Genomic DNA, 22046 nt, shown 5'->3' with positions numbered 1-22046 from the left:
CAGAATATGTGGTTTTGAAAACTGATACAGAAACTTACTTTTTGCGAAAGAGGAAAAGAAAAAAAAGGAATGAAAGAAAAAAAATGTAACTGTAACCTTGTCAACAAATACTCATGAGTTTACGATGCTGTAAAACTCGGCAACAACTGTACATGTCTGGGTATACGTTATCAACTTTAGTAAAACCCTTCGTGATCCTTATTGGAAGGAAGTGGTGCAGCGGATATGAGCACCGTTCGAAATCCCTGTCCTCCTTATATTATCGGCTGCTGGAGAAATATGAGTCGGCGGAGCCAATGACGCGGCGCGGTGGAGGTGAATAATAGTCTCCTTTCCTCTGTCGGCCTTGCACCGCATGTGGGATTTTCGATCGTTTGGCTTGTTTTTGTTCCCCCTGGTGGAGAAAATTTCGCCTCTGGGTTCAGATGGAGGGGACCACTCTGTTTTCAGGGGGAGAGAAGTTGCTTTTTTTTTCCCTCGTAAAACATATGAAAAGTCTCGGGAAGTTTGGAAAAGCGAAAATAATTGCCGGATTTGAACTGCGTTTGCTCTTTAGAGTTACTCCCAAACTTAACTACTTTTATTAGCATCTTTGTTTCAATGTAAGGATTATTATTATGAAAATAGTTCTGACGTCACACTTAACTCAAAAAGAAGAAATCAAGTTTGGAAAATTTAATGGTTTATTTCTTTGTTTATTTTTAAAAATATTTCTCCCTTCGGCTCGTAAAGCATATGAAAAGTCTCTGAGAGCTTAGGAGGGAATAATAATTGGCTGAATTTGGGTTACTATACTTTCCCATACTTCAGTTATTCTTTTATTAGCATCTTTGTTTCAATGAACGCATTATCATTATGAAAATAGTTCTGACGTCACACTTAACTCAAAAAAATAAATAAATAAATAAAAATAAATAAATAAATAAAGTTTGGAAAATTTATTGGTTTATTTCTTTGTTTATTTTGTAAAATATTTCTCCGCCTCATAAAGCATATGAAAAGTCTCGGAGAGCTTAGGAGAGAACAATTATTGGCTGAATTTGGGTTACTATACTTTCCTCCCATACTTCAGTTATTCTATTAGCATCTTCGTTTCAGTGAACAAATTTTTGTTTCAATGAACGAATTATTGTTATGAAAATAGTTCTGACGTGACACTTAACTCAAAAAGAAAAAATCATGCTTGGTAAATTTATTCGTTTATTTCTTTTCTTCATTTTAAAAAATATTTCTCCGGATCGTAAAGCATATGGAAAGTCTCGGAGAGTTTAGGAGAGATAAAAATAATTGGTTGAATTTGGGTTACTATATTTTTCCATACTTCAGTTATTCTTCTATTAGCATCTTCGTTTCAGTGAACAAATTATTACGATTCTAATAGTTCCGATGTTGTGATGTCACACTTGATTACAAAGGCGACATCAGACTTGAAATATTTATTAGTTTTTTATTTACTAATTTCTAAAAATATTATCGGTATTTCTACGGCTCGTTAAACATAAAAAGACTCGGATAATTTTGGAGAGAAAAATATAATTAGCGGGAGCCGGACATAACGTCCAGGAGGAGACATAAGGTCCGACGGACAAAGGGTCCGCGGACAGAAAGTTCATATTTTTGGACAGCTAGGCTAGGACATAACGCCCAGTTTTCTGAGCAGGTTGGACAAAACGTCCGGATTTTAAAGTTTTTCCTTTGTCTCAACTAATTTTGTTTAAAAAAATGTGAGCTTTTGGATGCAAAGACATCCAGTAAAAAAAAAAACCTCTTGGTCACCATAGTAAATTGTGGTTAAAAGTCATGGTAAAAACTCTCTTGAAGGCCTAACTGCTAAAATGTTAAGTAGTCAATAGATAGTACGAATGAAATTTATTTACGCTGACAAGTTTTGTTAATAAAGCATACAATTTTAAAAGACATGTTTTATTTATTTTCTTGAACTGGATGGGATTCATTGGAATTTTTAATGAATGGATAATGATTTGAGTTCTTCGGACTTAAGCATATAAACTGTGATAATAATAAATTTGTTCGTCCTGTTCTTTATTATTATTATTTTTTGAACTTCGAAGTTAACTACTAAAACTATCGCGTTGAATTACAACTTAAATTATAAATGAATGGTTTGAAATTCTTTGGGCTGAAGAAATGCCTGTTTTTTGTTTGCTGTTTATTTCTTTTGTGAACACTAGCTCAACTGAATCGTCTCCCCCCCCCCTTTTTGCGTAATCCGATTACAAATTTGAAACGCGTCCTTGATAAAATACAGCATATGCACTGTTTACAGAAGCAAATCCAAAACACATGTTGACATGCGACAATTTCGAATTTTGGCGTGAATTCAATGTCATTTTTTTGAAACAGGAAACGGAGTTGCTTGCTATTTCAGAAGTAGAAGCACTTTTTGCCCTCCGGATAATATATTAAATTCGTCTTCACTTCAATGATCCTTTAACGCAGACATTAAAGTAAACTGACACTTCCCGACCACCAGTCTTCCATCTACTTTCGGAGAGAAAAAAAAATGGTGGGGGAGCTGCAATGATGGGGTGCTGCTGCTCTGCTTTATCCTTGAAAGGACGGCTGTTGCTTCCTCCAAGATTCAAGGTCACTTTTATTATTAGCAGAGAGGGGTAAAGGGATAAAAGGGGCACTGAACTTCCGACCTCCCCTCTTTTTTTTTTTCTTCTTCCTTTTCCCTATCTTTCACCCGTTTTGCCCCGACGGGGAGTGGGGAGAGTCCACTAGACGAGAGAGGTGGGGATGGTTGGGAAAACGATTCCTGGAAAGCAAAAACAAATGGGCTGTTTTGGAGGTAAGTGGTTTTTCTCCTTTTTTGTTTTTGTTTCCCTCCCCCTTTTTGTTTTCTTGAGCATAAAGGTTGTTCGTTCTCTCTCTCTCTGTGCTCGACGTTGAGGAATTATTTAAGAATTTCTTTATTTTGATAACATCTTAAATTTAGAAACATCATATTTATTTTTATTGCATGGCTTGAATTTTTGAAAATACCAGAGTATAATTTACAAATTGAATGTTTAATCTTGCATTTATTTAAAGCTTTGAGAAGTAACTCCAATTTTTCTTTCAAATTGTTATATGTTGTGCAACTGAAGTTGCGCAATTAAATTGTCTAACGTATTATTAGAAAATGTACTAGGTATTAAATGGACAAGGTATATGTAAAAACAAACATTAATTCGGTACTATACTTCCTATTTTTAGCATTTTTGAATTTTTGAGATTTATTATAAAATTTAACTTCTTAAAACAACCTTAAATGTGGTATTCTTACGTTGCATGATTATTTGAACCTTATTTCCGACATTCGATGTTTTTATACGTTGCCATGAAAAACCAAGATTAGATAATGTCGACTTTCACTTTCACCGCAATGTGATTCATCGGAAATAGCCGTTCTTTGATCTTCTTTCACCGATGTCTTTGGTATGTGGATGTTGATATTCACCCGCTGTCAACATTTACCAGATTTCAGACTTTTGCAGTAACATATACAAATACTTACTGTGAATATCTTTCACTTTTAGTGATCCAGATTAATTGCATTAACACAATAAAAAAAAAGTGATATTTGCATGATGTAAATGAAATCACAAATAGCTACACAAATGAACGTTTGAATCTGATTGTAATAATCTTACACAAATGCAATTTTTCTTAAAAATTGATTTATCATAACCATCTAGAAACACTAAAATGAGTTAATTTTCTTGTCATTACCATTATTATTATTATTGGCTTGAGGAAAGCCTTTTGTTAGAAAAATGAGTTATTCTGTATTTTTCTTTCATTTTGCTCAATATACATTCCTCTAATCTAATATTTGGTTTAACTCAAGTTTTCATCGTTCGTCTAATCTGACTTGAAAACCTTGATCAATAACAGTTTTATTCCAAATTGTCGTTGATTTTGATAGAAACTGAAAAACGAATGATTTTAAACGATATATTAATGAAAAATATACAAGTTTTAGCAAGACGAAAGTATTTATCGTCGCCTTAAAGCAACAGTAGGATATCTTACTGTTTTTCCTGGGATTATATGTCGTACTGTTGCTCTGAGGCAAGGATATGCATTTTTTGTTTCTATTTCACCATACTTTATTCGGTTACATTTATTAATAACAACTAATTGAACTCAGTTATAGTTAAAACGTGCTAGTTTTGAGCTTTATTTGTGCCTGATGACTCATCGAGGAGTTCAGTTTTTATTCATTGAAAAAGCAATCTTTGTAAGTCCGAAACACGTGTACGTAATTTTATCGTTATTTGTGAATTATTCGTGTAAAGTTTCTCTGTATTAAATTCAGTTATACAATTTTTTTTTTGTTTGCGTATATATTTGTATAGTATTTTTCCGTATGCACAGAAACTTACTTCGATCGATAATTTTTTACCTCCTAAATCCAGGTGATGAGATTATGATACTGTATTTGTTCTATGAAAGTTGGAAGTATGAAATTTAGTTTCTTGATGGGATCAAGACAAAATTTATAGTTTTTATGCTACGTTGCCTGAATAAATCACTGAATTTCTCATTGAAAGTTCAGCATAAAGAATTCATCATTATGGTAATACTTTTTATGGATTGCTTTCCTTGGATTTTTGTATTTTCTTGATGGGATGACGACAATGGGTTTAGTTTCTTTGTAAAGAGATGTCGCAATGAATCATAGAATTTTTAGTTATACACCTAGCGTTTTATCAATTATTTTACCTTAGATTTTTAAATTTTCTTGATGAAATGATGAAAATATTTTTTGTTTCTTTTTGGGATGCACCGATAAGCAAGTTCGCTGATTACCGATTAATCGGCTATTGATAATAGGCCGATTAATCGGCAGGGCCGATGAATGATCATAATGACTATTTTTAATGCTACCAATCTTTCCATGATATTTTTCTCTTATAATTTTGACTTTAGAAACAGCTAATAGTTAGTTTGTGAGAGTTGATTTTTTTCTCCACTTTCTTTCCCAAATTTCATCCAATTTCTTTCAGACAATTTTCATGTTAATGTAGATAAAATTAAATTATCATAACTAGACATGAAAATGTAAAAATATTCGGGAGTAACCCCTGTGGCCATCAGGCTAATTTAGAAGCTCTTTTAAATGAAATTAATTTTCGTTTATTAGTAGCCATCTAATGCAAGACTTTTATTCCTTATAAAAATTATGAGGTTATTTAAAAAGCACAATACTAAAGGAGAAAAGTATCTACACATGAAAAATGTTGTAACGTTGTATACAAAATAGAAAATACAAATTAAAAAAAAAAAAATTCAACCATCAGTTTGTGAAAAATAATAATAATAAAGTATGTATATAATTTTTAAAAATCAAATGAAGTATTTGTTAATAATAACTTTTTGTTGAACCAAAAATTTATTACTAGAAGAGTAAGTTGTAAAACATATGATGTAATCGTATGTATAGTTAGAAGGAAAAACATAACTGAAAAAAAAAAATTGCGTCATCAAAAGTTGGGGGTGAGGGAGGGTATCATGACCTAAACTTAGGAAATGATTCTTTAATATTTCATTCAGTTTTACTCAATTTCTAAACTATTTGTTTTGTTTTTACTCTGAGTACTTTCATGCTACATGTTATAGTAATGTTCAACAAAAAATTACATTTACCAAAAATTACATTTACTTCTTGTTAACGAACGTATTCATCAAAGTTTCTTGTTGAAGGTATGCTTACAAAACATTTATTTTGGAAAATATTTTTTACTCCGATTAATCGGTAAAATTTGGGCGATTATGAATAATAGGCAAAATAGTCGATTTTGGCCTATTAATCGGCACATTCGTAGTTTCTTTTTTGAAATATCTTAATGAATCACTGGAATTTTCATTAAAAATTTAACGTAAACAATTTAATATTACAGTCGGATCCCGACTTACGTGAGAGATATGCGTTCCGAGACTCCTCGCGTAAGTCGAAATTTCGTGTTATGGAAAATTGTTGTGTATGATTTTTTTATTAATATACCCAATAACTTTTGACATTTTAACACGTTTTAAACTTTTTTAGACAATTTTTAACTATATTTTACCGTTCCTTACATAAAAATCTGAATTTTTAATGAAATTTTTTAAAAAGCTGCGTTATTCAACCTAAAATACGGTTACGATGCACAAAACAATGATCAATGGAGAGAGAGACGTAAAAATAAAACAGTACGGTACGTACAGTATGTAGTAATAATAAAACACTGCACTGTTAGAGTGGATACAATAAGTTACATTTATAACTTAAAAATTGAAGATGATGATTTATACTGCGCAATCTGATCGTTATTCTACTATATTTTTTTAATGCAGTAGCTTCGCATTTACTTTTATAACATGTACATCTATGGTAACACCCCTCTTTCAGGGTCTCTATAATTTACAATACAAGAGCAGATTCCAATTTCATATATTGTTTGCATTTTGCTTAAACACTACTCTGCAAGTTTCATATTAAAACTAAGGTTTAGACTTATACGGATTGCCTTCTCTTGACGTGAAAGATTCACTCATACCTAATTGTCGTGCTACCTTCGAACCACGAAAAATTCGGTGATCCTGAAAAACTTGCGTTATAGTCATTTCGCGTAAGTCAGATCGCGTTGTAACGGGAGTCGACTGTACTGTGATGGGTTTGTGAGTTGTTTTACCTTCATTTTCTTGTTGAGGTGACCACAATGATTTTAGTTTTTATATTGAAATGCCTAAACGAATTGTTGAATTTGTCATTGAAAGTTAAACAATTCACTATTACTGTAATATTTTTTGTGAGTGCTTTCCTTAGTTTTTTTCTTGATGGGGTGTCGAAAATATTTTCAGTTTTTCTCTATTGAGATACGCAAAGAATCATTGTATTTTTCATTAAAGTTTAACAAATACAATTTGTTAGTACTGCGACGCGTTTTATCATTGATTTACCATAGATTTTTCAGTTTTCTTGTTGATTTGCTGAATATGATTTTAGCTTCTATACTTAAATACCTTAATTGAATTTTACATTAAAAGTTTTATTATTGTGATGCTTCTAATGAGTTGTTTTACCTTAAATTTCAGTAGATTTCGTCTTTGCACCTAGGAAAACAACTGGAACTTAAGTTCTGGTTTAATCAATGTGCCTATTTAAAATGAAACATTCTTCTTAAAGGGAATTTAAATGTAGTTTTTCTTTTCATTATGTTATTAGTTTAAAAACCACTTTGACAATTTAACCAGAGTTTAAGTTTGATTTTAAATACTCCATATCCTGGTTTAAGCAGTCATCTACGTGAAAACATTTTGTCCAAATTAGTTTTGATGCTATAATTTTCTGGATCAGCGGTTGCTCCTTTAGTAATTTTTTTTTCTAAACAAGGTTTTTGGTCTTCATAACCTTGTACATGTAGCGTTATTTACACAATTTAATTTTATACTCTGATATCATTTTCTATTTCCATATCTATCGATTTACGCATTGTGTGCATTTGAGTGCTAAAAACGCTAAGTACCCAGATTTGCTCAAGTGCAGAAATATTATTCAGAATGTGTATTGAATTTGTAAAATTATTTCAGTTACTTTGAGTTGTAAGTTAACTTGGGTATTTGCTCAACTGTTAAAAGCATTTTGTGCTTAGGTGATAAGGTTTTATTTGAAGAAATCGTAAAATTAAAATTTATCTTAATTTTGCAAGGAAAAGAAAAGGCTCTATTAGCATGATACTAAATAGGAAATAATCCGAAAACAAAAAACTGAATGTTAAAAGTTATCCAGTTAAATTCATTTTCAATGTCATGATGATTTTCCGTCATCACAGAAATCATTAATTGAAGTAAAATTTAGAAGTTAGACAGAGCAAAGCATTTTCTTCTTCTAATGTTGGTCCATAATATTTAAACGACGTATTTTCTGGTAAACAATCGCAACACATATCACATAGCTTCAATGTAAATGTTCTATGTATTCGATAGCGGAAACTAATAATGTTTTATTTCACTCATCTATTACTTGCCTGTTGTTCGGACGCAGTAGTTAATTGAGTATTGCTCTATAAACGATAATGTGAAATATTTTCCAGTAAAATTGGAAAAAATAGATTAATATTGTAAAACTGATAGCATAAAATTTGTTTTTAGCGATTTCTGTTTTGTGAGCTCAAACAGCTACTTCTTTAAGGCACTTAAATTATGTGGAATTCAGCGATGGTTTTGTTTCACACACATCGGGCTCCGAGAAAATTTATGGAGAATAACCGAATTTTTCGTGAATAGAAAGTTTTATGGTTTTTTAGCGCAGTTTTAATGAAACAAAATTTCTGTTACAGTTTGCGTTTTAATACTTTGTATCATGTGATAATCTCTCAACAAATGTACGTGAAAAAGAGCAAATTATGAATTTTTGATAGGTTCTTTACACGCTAAAGCTGTTCGGTTTCTAACTCGAGTAGACGCGAAATAATAGAGCTAAGTAAAGACATTAAGCAATTTTAATTGAATTTTCCAATATAAAGTCAACAGCTGCTTTGAAAACACAAAAGCTGCTTCGGAGAGCACAAAACTTAAGAAATATTTACAAGTAAGCTGGAGTAAATAAACAACCGCGTTCAGGGAGCTTTTGTTAAGGTTAAAATGAAACTGCACAAATAATCGTTACTTAATATCTGCCTTTAATGAAATTGCAAACACAATAACAACTTTTTGAAGCTTGATGTATCTGTATGTAGTTTTTCTGATAACTTTAAGACAGTTTTAAAATAGAAGTTGTACGTAGTTGCATTAAAGTTGCCTTAGCACTTTAACGTGGTAATGCAAACTGACAGTCTGTGACGAACAAAACGATCAAGCTTAGTATATCGATGTATAGTTTATTAGATAAACCAATGCAAACTGAATGTCTGTGACGAGAAAAACGTGCATTTCACTTTTCGTATGCACGAAAAGTATTTTAAAGTAAAGGTAATTCGCTGTTGTTGCGTATTTTGTGAATTTCCTTAAACTTCAAACACAATAACAACTATTTAAAGCAAACGCTACTTATATTCTACATATAATGAAATTGCAAGCACAATGACGATTGGTTTAAGCTTGATGTATCAATATAGTTTATTAGATAACTTTATGACAGTTGTTTTTAAACTGCTAATGCAAACGAAAAGTCTGTGACGAGAAAAGCGAACACTTCACTTTTTGTATTAAAAGTATTTTAAAGTAAAAATAATTCGTTGTTGTTGAATGTTTCAAATTTCCGTACGCTTCAAGTAGACTGATGAATAAAATAACTAAACTTAAAAAAGAAAGTAAAACCAAAAATAGGCCTAATGAGACAAGACTTCTCGAAAGAATTTAAGAAATCAAAATTTGAACCGATGTTATGAATAACAAATTTAAACAATGGGTATCTGTAATTCTAAGCAAGTATTTACAGTTTAATGTACTACGATGATAATTAAACCGGAACACTCTTCAGATATGGATAGAGCTCTCACTTTGGAGGATTATTCAATCTTAAGACAAATTTCTTCATTTTTTGGCAATTCTTTCGACAGAAACTCATGCTGAAATCTCACATAAGTTTCGTCAATTTGACGATAAGTTTTCCCGGAGTATTTTTCACGAAGGAAATTTATCAAGTACAACGAAAATTTCGAAAAATTTGATCATGCGTTTGCTGAGTGTGAATACACGATTTTCTTAAAATGTAAAACAAGGTTGACAACGATTTTTTTTTTTATTTTTTTTTTTTTGCAAAAATAGATTTGTATGTTTTTCACGTTTGAAGATAACTTGGCCAATACCTATCTCAAACATAATTTTTTTTGTTCCGTTGTCAAACTATCTCACGTTAGGGGGAAAATAGTACATATGTTTTGTTGAAAAAAAGTTATCCATCCCTTACATCACATCTGGGGAGAAGGCTAGGGAAGTTTAGTGAAAGTTTTAGTAACGGCTATATAATAGAAGATTTTTAATTATCACTAGTGTACATTTGGCATTGACGGGAAATCGGTCATTAGGTTAGGTTGATTGTTGAACATTATTATGTTCTTACTATAGTCAAAGAATGTGCTCTTTACATATTTTTAGAATCCAATTGATATTCTGGCTTATTTACGTTTAGACAAAGCTAGCTTCACTTACATCGCATTTGGTCAGTATGAATCATAATCATAACGGGACTTAATTTAAAAAAAAAAAAAAAAGTCCTTGCTACACTACAGATTTTACTGAGAGTTACAGTTTATATATTTTATGAAAGAACTGATTTCAATTTCCATAAGTCAATTTAATTGACAAATATCGAGAAAAATATTATTTCTTTGAATTGTATCTTTAAAATCTGTATGTCTGTATTTTTAAAATTTATAGCGTAACTTCTTTCTCTGTTCTGATTTAAATTCAAACTTTTCACATGCCATCTTTAAATATTTAAACAAATATATTCGTTTCTTTTTTTTTTTTGTGAAAAGTTAATAAATATATATGACTTAAATGTGATTTCATTTACTTTGAAAAAGAATTTGTTTTTTCTCTTCATTGTGCATAAACATTCTCCTTAATGGTGACTGATATGTCGTGAACCTCTTTGTTATCAATGCGAAATAAATGAGCTTATGAATGAAAGTAGCTTTCTCATCAAATGTCAACATTGAAAGTTGTAAATATTAATGGTATAAATGCAACTAAAAATACTCAAAAAAAAAAAAAAAAAAAAAAAGCAATTTTTAGTCTATTTGCAAAAACTATAATAATTTTATGTAAAACTATAACATTATCTGTTATGAAAATATACTGAATGTTTAGTTGAAACCATAAATAATAAAGAAACTTAAAAAAAAATGAAACAAAAAATATTTTACAACTATTTTGTTTGTAGTAAATTTACTTGAAAAGCCTAACAAATACAAATTCTATTACATATCGTATACTTTTAAAAATAAATGAGGGTCCTAAACTTTGAAGCTCTGAGCCTGAACTTACATTGCCCGTGTTTAAGTCAGGGCCTGGAATTAGCACAATGTTTCCTTGGTGAAACGTACGATAAAATGATTTAAATATGCATATAATAAGAATGAAGGTAGTAATAAAATTTGGAAAGTGTTTTTGCTTGTAACTTTTACATTGAGCTGTAAAAGTACAAAGAAGGGTGCAGTAAATTTTTCCAATGTCGTGAAATGTATAATGAACGTGCATATAGAATCTATTATACATTATACGATGCATAAATAGCAAAATAAATGAATAAATTAATAAATATGTTTTAAACAGATTATAGTCACTTTACATGCAACATTTTACAGTCAGAGCTGCATTCATGCTCCAATTAATTAAATACTTTGAAATAGGTTTTTCAATAATTAAATTTTATGTCTTGGAGGAAGCACACTTGAATTTTGTAAAATATTTTCAAATGTTTCACAATGTTTTCAAAATTCAGTATTTTCAGACTTCGGATAAAGTTTTTGAATTTGTTACTTCCAGGATTCGGGTGTTTGCATGAAATTGTTTACTATGTTTACTGTCCCAACTGATAACCAGATAAAAATTAGGCCTGACATTTAAAATTACATTTAAAATTTAAGCATCTTATGTTGCCTAAAACGCGTACTGAAAAATATATCAAATTTACAACAAATTTCTATACGTCGAAAAGCTTCTTTTGACTGACGTTTTTTCGGTTAATGGTTGAAAATCTATAAAAATTCCTTTATTATGTGGTTAACAACAAAAGAATCATTTTCTGAAACTTGATTAAGCATAAAATTTCTGTAGAATTAAAAAAAAATGAAATGAAGATTCAATTTTTCGCTATTCCATGTAATAAATATGTAGACGAAACTAAAACAATGATACAATATTTTTTCCTACTAAAGTAACATCAGAAACACAGTACAGCAGTAGTCTTCAATAATATCCATGTTTTATTATTCCTAAAACTTAAAAAGGTAAAAATTAAGTTTTTTATATTGATTATGTAACGCTGAAAAAAAGTAAAGTTTTACTAACTGTCATATCCCTCCCTCCCTTGTTGAATCCAATGTCATTGCATTTGAGGTTCAAACAACTAAGTTACGCACATCAGTTATTTCTATTATGCTTGAGCAGTTCTTAAAGTAGACAACATCATAATAATTTTTTTGTAGGATTATAACTTTGCCTATAAAACTATAACTATTTATTAGATTTCAAGTTTTTTTTTTTAAATTTCTGAGTATCAGTATATTTTCCCTCGTTTTAAATTGTATAATGTTTCATTAACCCATTATGTTACAATTTTACACTGTTAAAAATTCAGGAAGATTTTCTGGTAATTGTTACTGTAAAATGGCGGGCTAACGCATCGCTGATTTTTATGGTAATTTTTACCGGAGAAATAAGCGATCCCAGCGCCAATTGGTTGCTGCGGTCTACCAAGGAAACCGTAAAATTTTACAGTAACATTTGATTTTTACGGTAATAGTTACTGGCAACATGGATGCCAGTAACAATTACCATAAATTTTCCGGAAAATTTTTAACAGTGTATAGTTTCAACTTTTTCTTCTGAGCTATTTCAAGCTAATGAACCTTTTTTCAACTGACTTGAAAAACTTGGCGGGTCGCATGCAGCCCAAGTGACGCAGGTTGAGCATTGCTACGTTATATGTAGCATAAGCTAGTACTATGCAAAACAATACATAAGTTACGTCCGTTTTATATCACCATAATGACTTAAAATTTAAAGAAAAAAAAAGAAAAAATACAGTATAACCTCGAATTGTCAAGAAACTGGAAAAAGTTATCGTTAAATCAAGAATATCGTTAAATTGAGGAGCATGTAGGACCAGTAAAATGCATCAGTAAAGTGAGAAAATCGTTAAATCGGGTACCGCTTAATCGAAGTTATACTGTATATTTTTCAACTGGACAGTTATTTTGTGGTTTGCCTGCTATTGATCAAGTGTTAGTCCGTTTACGCATGTGCATTGCTTTTACGTTATACTTACTATATGGCAAGAAATATAAAGGCGCGACATATAAAGGTATATGACGAAACTAAGGTAATGCTGGCTACATTAGTTTCGACGCTGACCTTTTGTGGTTAATTAATGATGTTAAAATATTTTTCAGAAAATAACTACCTTTACCTCTTTTTGGCCATCATATGAGGCAGTGAGAATCAAAGGGCGGTTAGTGGACACTTTCAAGTTTTGAGTAAAACGCGTTTAAAAGCTCCTACACTGTTAAAAATTTTCCGGAAAATTTACGGTAATTGTTACTGGCATCCATGTTGCCAGTAACTATTACCGTAAAAATCAAATGTTACTGTAAAATTTTACGGTTTCCTCGGTAGGCCACAGCAACAAATTGGCGTTGGGATCGCTTATTTCTCCGGTATAAATTACCGTAAAAATCAGCGATGCGTTAGTCCGCCATTTTACAATAACAATTACCAGAAAATATTCCTGAATTTTTAACAGTGTAGGTATAAGCTATAATTGAAATTTTTTTCTAAATCATTCTATACAGCAGCACCTACCAGGGCTACTAGTACCATATCTTGCCACAACACAGAGGAGAGGTTCACCTATCACGTGTACGGGTTATCTCCAAATTTTTAATTTTGCCACTTACACTGTTAAAAAAAACCTGAAAATTCAGGTAGTTTTCTGACTGATTTTAACAGAATAGTTCCGTAATGCTTCAAAATGTATTTTTTCCTTACAAAAACGTAAACATCCCGACGAAAACGGAATTTTTTCCATTTCTAGGGTTGCCGCTGTGCTGTACTTTGCTCCGATTAGACTTCAAGTCATGATAAACATCACTTATTGATAGTGCTTATTAATCGCACTGTTACATTCTGCTAATTAAAAGCATATTTAGAATAACAACTCAGATGCTGTAGACAAAATGCATAGCTTGCTATTTCATGTCTGGAGAGTAATATACTCGTATGTCGAAATTGTTTATAAGCATTTGAACTTTGTAGGTTTGGAAAAATGTTCGCGCCATTTTTAGACTGGCAGATGTGTTTTGATCGCCCTGGTGATTTGATGTGGGTTTGACCGAGTCAGTATTAGAATATTTTTGTGGTTTTAATATTTTGCTCAATACTTTGAACAATTCTATTCGTTAATCATATTGTGTGCTCTAGCAGTGATAATAGTTTAAGGACCTCGTGTTATCAATTTAAAATAAAGCCTATTGGATTAGCTGTATCCAGATGCATTTAGCACCGCTGGTCATATGTAAGTGTTGTTGAATATCTTTGTACATGTTAATACAAATGTATTTTCCTTGTTAATATGCATTTGATAGAATTCCGATGATAGTTTATTTAGAATTTATACAACTATTATAGAGTTATTTTTTATTGCTCTTACGCATTCTTGAAAGTTAATACACTAAATGCCATTTCGTATCTATACCGAAGATTATCGTGGTGTGCGAGCAACATAGGAAAAATCACTCTTTTGGGGGGGGGGGGATTCGCTTCACAGTTTGGAATACTGAAAGTAACTATTTTAAATCTCTAAATAAAGGTGTATTGTTGATCTTTAATATATACAATGAAAGTTTTGGCCACAATAAGTACTTAATTTAATTTATTAAGATCTTATCCAACAACTTATTTGAGATTATTGCAAGTTTCTTGGAAAAACAGTTCGGGTAAAACGAACTGATTGATATATGCTTAAGTAATAATGATTATGTACTAAAAATCTACGTTGCGATTCCAATGAGTGAAAAATTTGGATATCATTGGGGGGGGGGGGGGGGGGGAATGTAGCATCTGAACCAAAAATTCTTCACGTGCATGTCAATGATTCTGTTTTTAAACACAATAGATATGCGGTACTCTCTATCAGGTATATTATTATATGATAACGTCAACCTGCTTTTAATAGCATTTTATTTGACATATTCTGCAAATAAAAATATCATATTTTTCATGTATGTTTTTCCATGGCACCCCAGACAATGTACGACGAAGGGAATATCGAACAGTATCAGCAGGGATAATTGGTGTCCTATTCAAATCCATCAATTTTTCTGCTAGTACTATCTTTTAAAATATATCTTTTTAAGTGTATGAGGCAGTGAGAAGCAAAGGGATGTACACTGTTAAAAAAATTTCCTGAAAATAACGGAGAAAGTACCGGCAGCAAAGTTGCCGTAAATATTACGTTTCCGTTCAATGACTTTCCGTGATTTAACAGAAGTTCCATTTCTTATTTCTCCGTAGTTGTAGTTTTCCGTTTATAAATTTCTCGTGACTGAACGAAAATTCCATTTCTTATTTTTCCGTTCATTTACGATCTTTCTGTGTTTTAACAGAATTTACGTTCCTTATTTTTTCATTGCGATATTTTTTCCATTTCTCACTTTCCCGTATTTATATAAAAAGATTTTATTTTAAAAAAATATTTAAAAAGATATGTCAAGTATTGACTTTTCGTTTCATTAAAAATTTAGTTCTTTAAAATGATATATAATACAGATATAGTTAACTGTTCTAAAAATATTACTTTTTTTTATTTGCATTTGTTACTCAAAGATTTTTTAAATTAACATCTGGAGAGAGAACTTACCTAACATACCAAGCATCCATTTGCTGACCAAAACTTTTTATATCAACTTCAGATGAGTCAAATTAATCAAATAGTACTAGCAGAAAAATTGATGGATTTGAATAGGACACCAATTATCCCTGCTGATACTGTTCGATATTCCCTTCGTCGTACATTGTCTGGGGTGCCATGGAAAAACATACATGAAAAATATGATATTTTTATTTGCAGAATATGTCAAATAAAATGCTATTAAAAGCAGGTTGACGTTATCATATAATAATATACCTGATAGAGAGTACCGCATATCTATTGTGTTTAAAAACAGAATCATTGACATGCACGTGAAGAATTTTTGGTTCAGATGCTACATTCCCCCCCCCCCCCCCAATGATATCCAAATTTTTCACTCATTGGAATCGCAACGTAGATTTTTAGTACATAATCATTATTACTTAAGCATATATCAATCAGTTCGTTTTACCCGAACTGTTTTTCCAAGAAACTTGCAATAATCTCAAATAAGTTGTTGGATAAGATCTTAATAAATTAAATTAAGTACTTATTGTGGCCAAAACTTTCATTGTATATATTAAAGATCAACAATACACCTTTATTTAGAGATTTAAAATAGTTACTTTCAGTATTCCAAACTGTGAAGCGAATCCCCCCCCCCCCCCAAAAGAGTGATTTTTCCTATGTTGCTCGCACACCACGATAATCTTCGGTATAGATACGAAATGGCATTTAGTGTATTAACTTTCAAGAATGCGTAAGAGCAATAAAAAATAACTCTATAATAGTTGTATAAATTCTAAATAAACTATCATCGGAATTCTATCAAATGCATATTAACAAGGAAAATACATTTGTATTAACATGTACAAAGATATTCAACAACACTTACATATGACCAGCGGTGCTAAATGCATCTGGATACAGCTAATCCAATAGGCTTTATTTTAAATTGATAACACGAGGTCCTTAAACTATTATCACTGCTAGAGCACACAATATGATTAACGAATAGAATTGTTCAAAGTATTGAGCAAAATATTAAAACCACAAAAATATTCTAATACTGACTCGGTCAAACCCACATCAAATCACCAGGGCGATCAAAACACATCTGCCAGTCTAAAAATGGCGCGAACATTTTTCCAAACCTACAAAGTTCAAATGCTTATAAACAATTTCGACATACGAGTATATTACTCTCCAGACATGAAATAGCAAGCTATGCATTTTGTCTACAGCATCTGAGTTGTTATTCTAAATATGCTTTTAATTAGCAGAATGTAACAGTGCGATTAATAAGCACTATCAATAAGTGATGTTTATCATGACTTGAAGTCTAATCGGAGCAAAGTACAGCACAGCGGCAACCCTAGAAATGGAAAAATTCCGTTTTCGTCGGGATGTTTACGTTTTTGTAAGGAAAAAATACATTTTGAAGCATTACGGAACTATTCTGTTAAAATCAGTCAGAAAACTACCTGAATTTTCAGGTTTTTTTTAACAGTGTATGGAAAATATAACCACAATTTGAGTAAATATTCAAAGCTTTTTTAACGCAGCACGCCAGCAAATTCATTTTCTCTGCCCTGAATTTTAGTCTTTTACGATGGAATTGCTCTTCTACGTATTCCTTTTAAAATAGCAACGTGTTTTCATTCAAGTTTTAGAAACATCTTTTATTAGATTTCATAGAATTTAGAGCCACCGTACTTACCTTCTGAAATTATTATTTACCTTTCCTTTTACGACCCATTTCTATCGTTTTCGTTTCAGTTCAGAACCTTTCTTAAACTGTTTTTGCAATTTCGGCTGCTTATTGAACATTTAACTCATTGTTTTACTAGTTCTTCCCCTTATATTTAGTCGATTGTTGTCACTCATTGTTGGATTGTTGTTTACTGTTCAAGAGACTTTTTTCTATTTGCTCTTCTTTTCTGTTGAAAATTTGGTTTTTTGAAGTTTAGATTGTTTTTAAATGATTGTGTGTGTGTGTTTTTAAATCTCTGAGCCGAGTCATCAAGTTACACTTTGCCACTTAGGGTAGTGTGATTAGTCTGTAATTTCTTTGCAATTATACCGGAAAATTTGTTTATAAAAAATAAGGAAATGGTCAATGATATACAGAATAACTTGATCACGTACAAGAAACAATCGTAGAGACTGATTTCAACTAGTTTACTTTTTAGTCGAACCAAACTGTAGAAATAGTAATTAGAATTTAAAAACATATTTATATTTTATTAAAGATCGGGATCGAAGTATGCACAACTTTTTATGCTCTTATTCAGAGGAAGTACGAAGAGCCGAGTTTAATTCGTAATAATCAAGGCCTAATTCACACACGGTCCTGCGAGTTAATGGACCTAGGCACCATAATTTTAGGGGCACTAAAATACGATAAATTTCTTTCTTTCTTCCCCCTTTTTGAGCAATCACGATTGCTTATTGTTCTCACTTGACTGTTTTGAGGTCCTATCATTTTATTTTCCCGCCAGCACCCTCTGCAGCACCGCCGTCGACCGGCCGCCTCACGATGCTGCTCCTCTAGCGAAAACCGTCACCAGGTTGCGTCAATATCCTGCACTTACACGCATACATACATACACGCACGTACACACACAAACACATACACACACGCATACATACATACACGCACGTACACACACAAACACATACACACACGCATACATACAGACACCTACACATACACACAACTACCCACACACACATGCCTGCACACAGATACAAACACATATGCCTACACACACATACACATTCCCCCCCCCCCACTCACACTCATACACACAACTACCCACACACTCATACCTGCACACACACATAAACACATGCCTACACACACATACACACATACCCCCCCCCCACACACATAAACACACACGCCTACATACACACACACACACACACACTCGTGATTGCGAAAAACATAATTTGAATTCAAGAGATCAAAATTCAAATTAATTTTCTTTCTTTCTTTTTTGAAACAACTAAGGTACTTTAAAAATCCGCAAATTTTCTCTTGAGAGGGGTGCCGAATTTCACTAGGACCTGGACATTACTTTGGCTTTATCAGACCCTGCTAATAATAGAAAACAAGATTGACAATGGAAAACAGCACTTGCTGCCGCATTTCACATGCTGGTTTTGAGGTAAAAGGGCTTCCTAGAAACATAGAGCCCAGCTACAGAATTGTAAACGTTACTGCTTCGGCTTTTACAAATTAACGGACAATCTTTGAGAGAAATTTGCAGACATTACTGTTTATTAACTAAATAGGGAACCTGATCATTTGTGGTGAGTTTATTTACAAAATCGAGGATTGTGTTGATAGATTGATAATTTCATCCTATGAAGTACTTTCAAAATTGTTCTGGTGTATTTTAAATTGTTTACTCGAAATTTTTCTATGGGAAACAAAGTGCTCCACAGAATGGTTGCATGAAAAAAATAAAATAACAACATATTTTATACTTCACGTTGATTGTGATCTGCATTTTAATCAGGCGTAATTAGTAATTCCATAAAACGTTCTAAATCGAAAACTCCAGTCTTACAAAGAATTTTCGATCAGGATAAATGAGAGAATTATTTTTCCGGTTTTTTACTTGAATGGTGGTATTTTTAGCAATAAATATTATCATCATTTTTTCTAAACCTTATATTTCACTGTTTTTAAAAACAATACAAGCATGATTATAATATTAAAATGTTCCTGGGGCCATTTTCTTTTATATATTGCGCTACTTGAATTGGCGAAAGTAAATGTCGTCGATTTCCATTGTTCGTGTATAGTTTATAAACTTGATAGCTTTATAACTCATAAAATGTTTATATAGCTAACGAGAAAGGAAGGCCAAAAAAAAAAAAAAAAAAAAAAGAAAGAAAGAAAAAAAGGTTTTGCTTTAAGCAAGCAATAAAATAAATGTGAACGGGTATAATGCTAATAGGTTTCTATTAGTATGTATGTAAGCATATAAAACCTAGAAAAATGCTCCATTTCGACTTCGTTTATAGGGCGAGTAAAGACAAAATTGTTTTAAGTGCTGAACAAAAAATCTTTTTAATGCAGATTGTAGGTTAATTAGTTTTTTAACTTTGAATTGGAAGAATAGTAGATTGTTTTGGTGATTTTTTTTTCTTTTAAATTTAATATCAATATCATTTTTTCAAAATCGCGCAAGAATTTTCTGTGACTTAAGTTTTGATAATTTTATAATAAAACAGAGAAAGTAACTAATTATTAGTATTTATGTCACAGTTTAAGTTAATAAATATTTCATTGCTATTCCGTGGTAACAGACGGATCTATTGTAGCACAAAACACCTCTATGTGATTTTAATTTTGAAAACTTGATTGTAAAACAGATAAAATTACTAATTATTAGTATTTATGTCACAGTTTAAGTTAAGGAATATTACTGTGCAATTATACGGTAACAGACGTATCTATTGTTGCACAAAACGCCCGACAGAAATTCTATATGATTTGAGTAAAGAAAACTTGATTATAAAACAGAAAAAGTAACTAATTATTAGCATTTATGACACAGTTTAAGTTAAGAAATATTACGGTGCAATTCCGTGGTAACAGACGGTTCTATTGTAGCACAAAACACCTCCATGTGATTTTAATTTTGAAAACTTGATTGTAAAACAGATAAAATTACTAATTATTAGTATTTATGTCGCAGTTTAAGTTAAGGAATATTACAGTGCAATTATACGGGTGACAGACGTATCTATTGTTGCACAAAACACCCTACATGGGAGTTAAATTTTAAAAACTTAATTGTAAAACAGAAAATGTAACTAATTTTAAGTATTTAGGACTCAGTTTAAGCTAAGAAACATTACAGTGCTATTCTATGATGACAGATGTATCTATTGTTGATAAAACATCCTGCAAAGACTCCAAATGTGTTAGAACCTCGTTTATTGTACTCATTGGACTCAATACATTAACCCCTTAATGAATGCATCGTGTTGCAATTTGGCCCAATTGAGTCTTCTAAAACACTAAAAGAAAATGTCTGAAACCAAAAACCAAGAAAATACTCACTGAAGATGCTATTAAATCAATTTTAAACTTGTAAATGCACCAATGTGATAAAAAATAAAAGTAGACTTTTTTTTTTTTGGCATTCGCAAATGAAGGTTTTTTTTTTTTTTTTTTTTTTTTTTTTTTTTTTTTTTCAGTTTAGTGCCCTTGAAATAGCCTATTTTTAATTCCATGACCAATAAAGTTTTACTGCTACTGAAAAAGTAAGGTAGTTTTACAATTTTCATCAATGTTTTGAGAACCATCAAATGATGGTAAAATATTTGTTGTTTTTTCAATTAAAACCCAATGTTGCCAAGTGGTTGTTTAACCATAAACCATACCTAAATTAAACCATAATATTTTAAAATATTTTTCTTGTGATTCAAACAGAAGTTTAGCCAAAGAACACATTTCAAACTGTGTGCTTTTTTAATTCGGGCATTTCGTTTAAATGTTAAAAGTTTGAAGATTTCCACAAACATTACTCACATAATATTTAACTTAGCAACAGACATATCTTATGAAATACGTCAGTTATTGAACCAAAAAGTATTATTCAAATTTATTTTTCTTTTTTGGTGAAGCTTCAAGATTAAGAAACGGCACGCATAATCTTATTAAGTGGTTTTTAAAGTTTTAGGACAATGTTGCTTTATTTTGTGTGTGTGAAATAATCTGCAGATCCCCAGTAGTTATAAAACTAAGCTCTCATGGAAAGGTTCGTAAAGTCTTAAAGTTTCTTAAATGCTATTAAGTTTCTTAAACTTTTACTTGCAATTTTTAACAAACTTCTATTCGTCTAGGCTTTGTATTGTCCGATTTATTCGTCTCCCTCAAACTTTGGATAGGAAAATGAGTGTGTTCTTGCAGCCATCCAAAATTTGAACGAATTGATAACTTTATTTAGTCCATGTTGTTCTAAAAGTTTGAAAAGTAAAGCAACATGAAGGAACTTCGAGATCCCATCCGGAAATAAAAATGTCTGTTTCTCAAAGACGAATTGGTTTAAATATTATTACAAAGTATGAATTTTAAATGAAACTGAGATCTTTTCTCTTTTGCATTCACTCCCCCCCCCTCTTTTGTCCGAATTGTACAGTGTGTCCGAAAAGCCCTTTACACATTTTAAAAAATCATAGAGAAGCAGCAAATTGCCGTATGAATATACAGTTTGCTCTATAATACTTTATGGGTTCAAAAAAAATTTTTTTGTGTGTTCATTTGTGTCACATTGTGTGGCATTGCTAGCATTAAGGATCTGAAAATGCGCACTACCCAAGTAGGCTTAGCTGTGTCCACAGTCCATGCTGGCTAGAACATGGGATGAACTTGAGTAGGGTCTGGTGGGGTAAAGTGGTCATAAAATACACATTTTTCAACTTTGGTAAATGATAAATACAGAAGATTTTT

General features: G+C 31.4%; 1 long non-coding RNA gene across 1 annotated transcript in view; it reads left to right on the top strand.

Annotated features, from left to right (window-relative positions):
• The first annotated feature begins 2507 nt into the window (after positions 1-2507).
• Positions 2508-22046, top strand: part of LOC129221378 (uncharacterized) — a 72695-nt gene continuing 53156 nt past the window's right edge. The window contains exon 1 of the long non-coding RNA XR_008580504.1: positions 2508-2815. This is a non-coding gene — a long non-coding RNA (uncharacterized LOC129221378). The remainder of the gene's footprint in view (positions 2816-22046) is intronic.

Source organism: Uloborus diversus, chromosome 4 (assembly GCF_026930045.1).
Source record: "Uloborus diversus isolate 005 chromosome 4, Udiv.v.3.1, whole genome shotgun sequence".
Lineage (NCBI taxonomy): Eukaryota > Metazoa > Arthropoda > Arachnida > Araneae > Uloboridae > Uloborus > Uloborus diversus.
The sequence above is the reverse complement of the archived record's forward strand: the minus strand, read 5'-3'. Positions and strand labels throughout refer to the sequence as shown.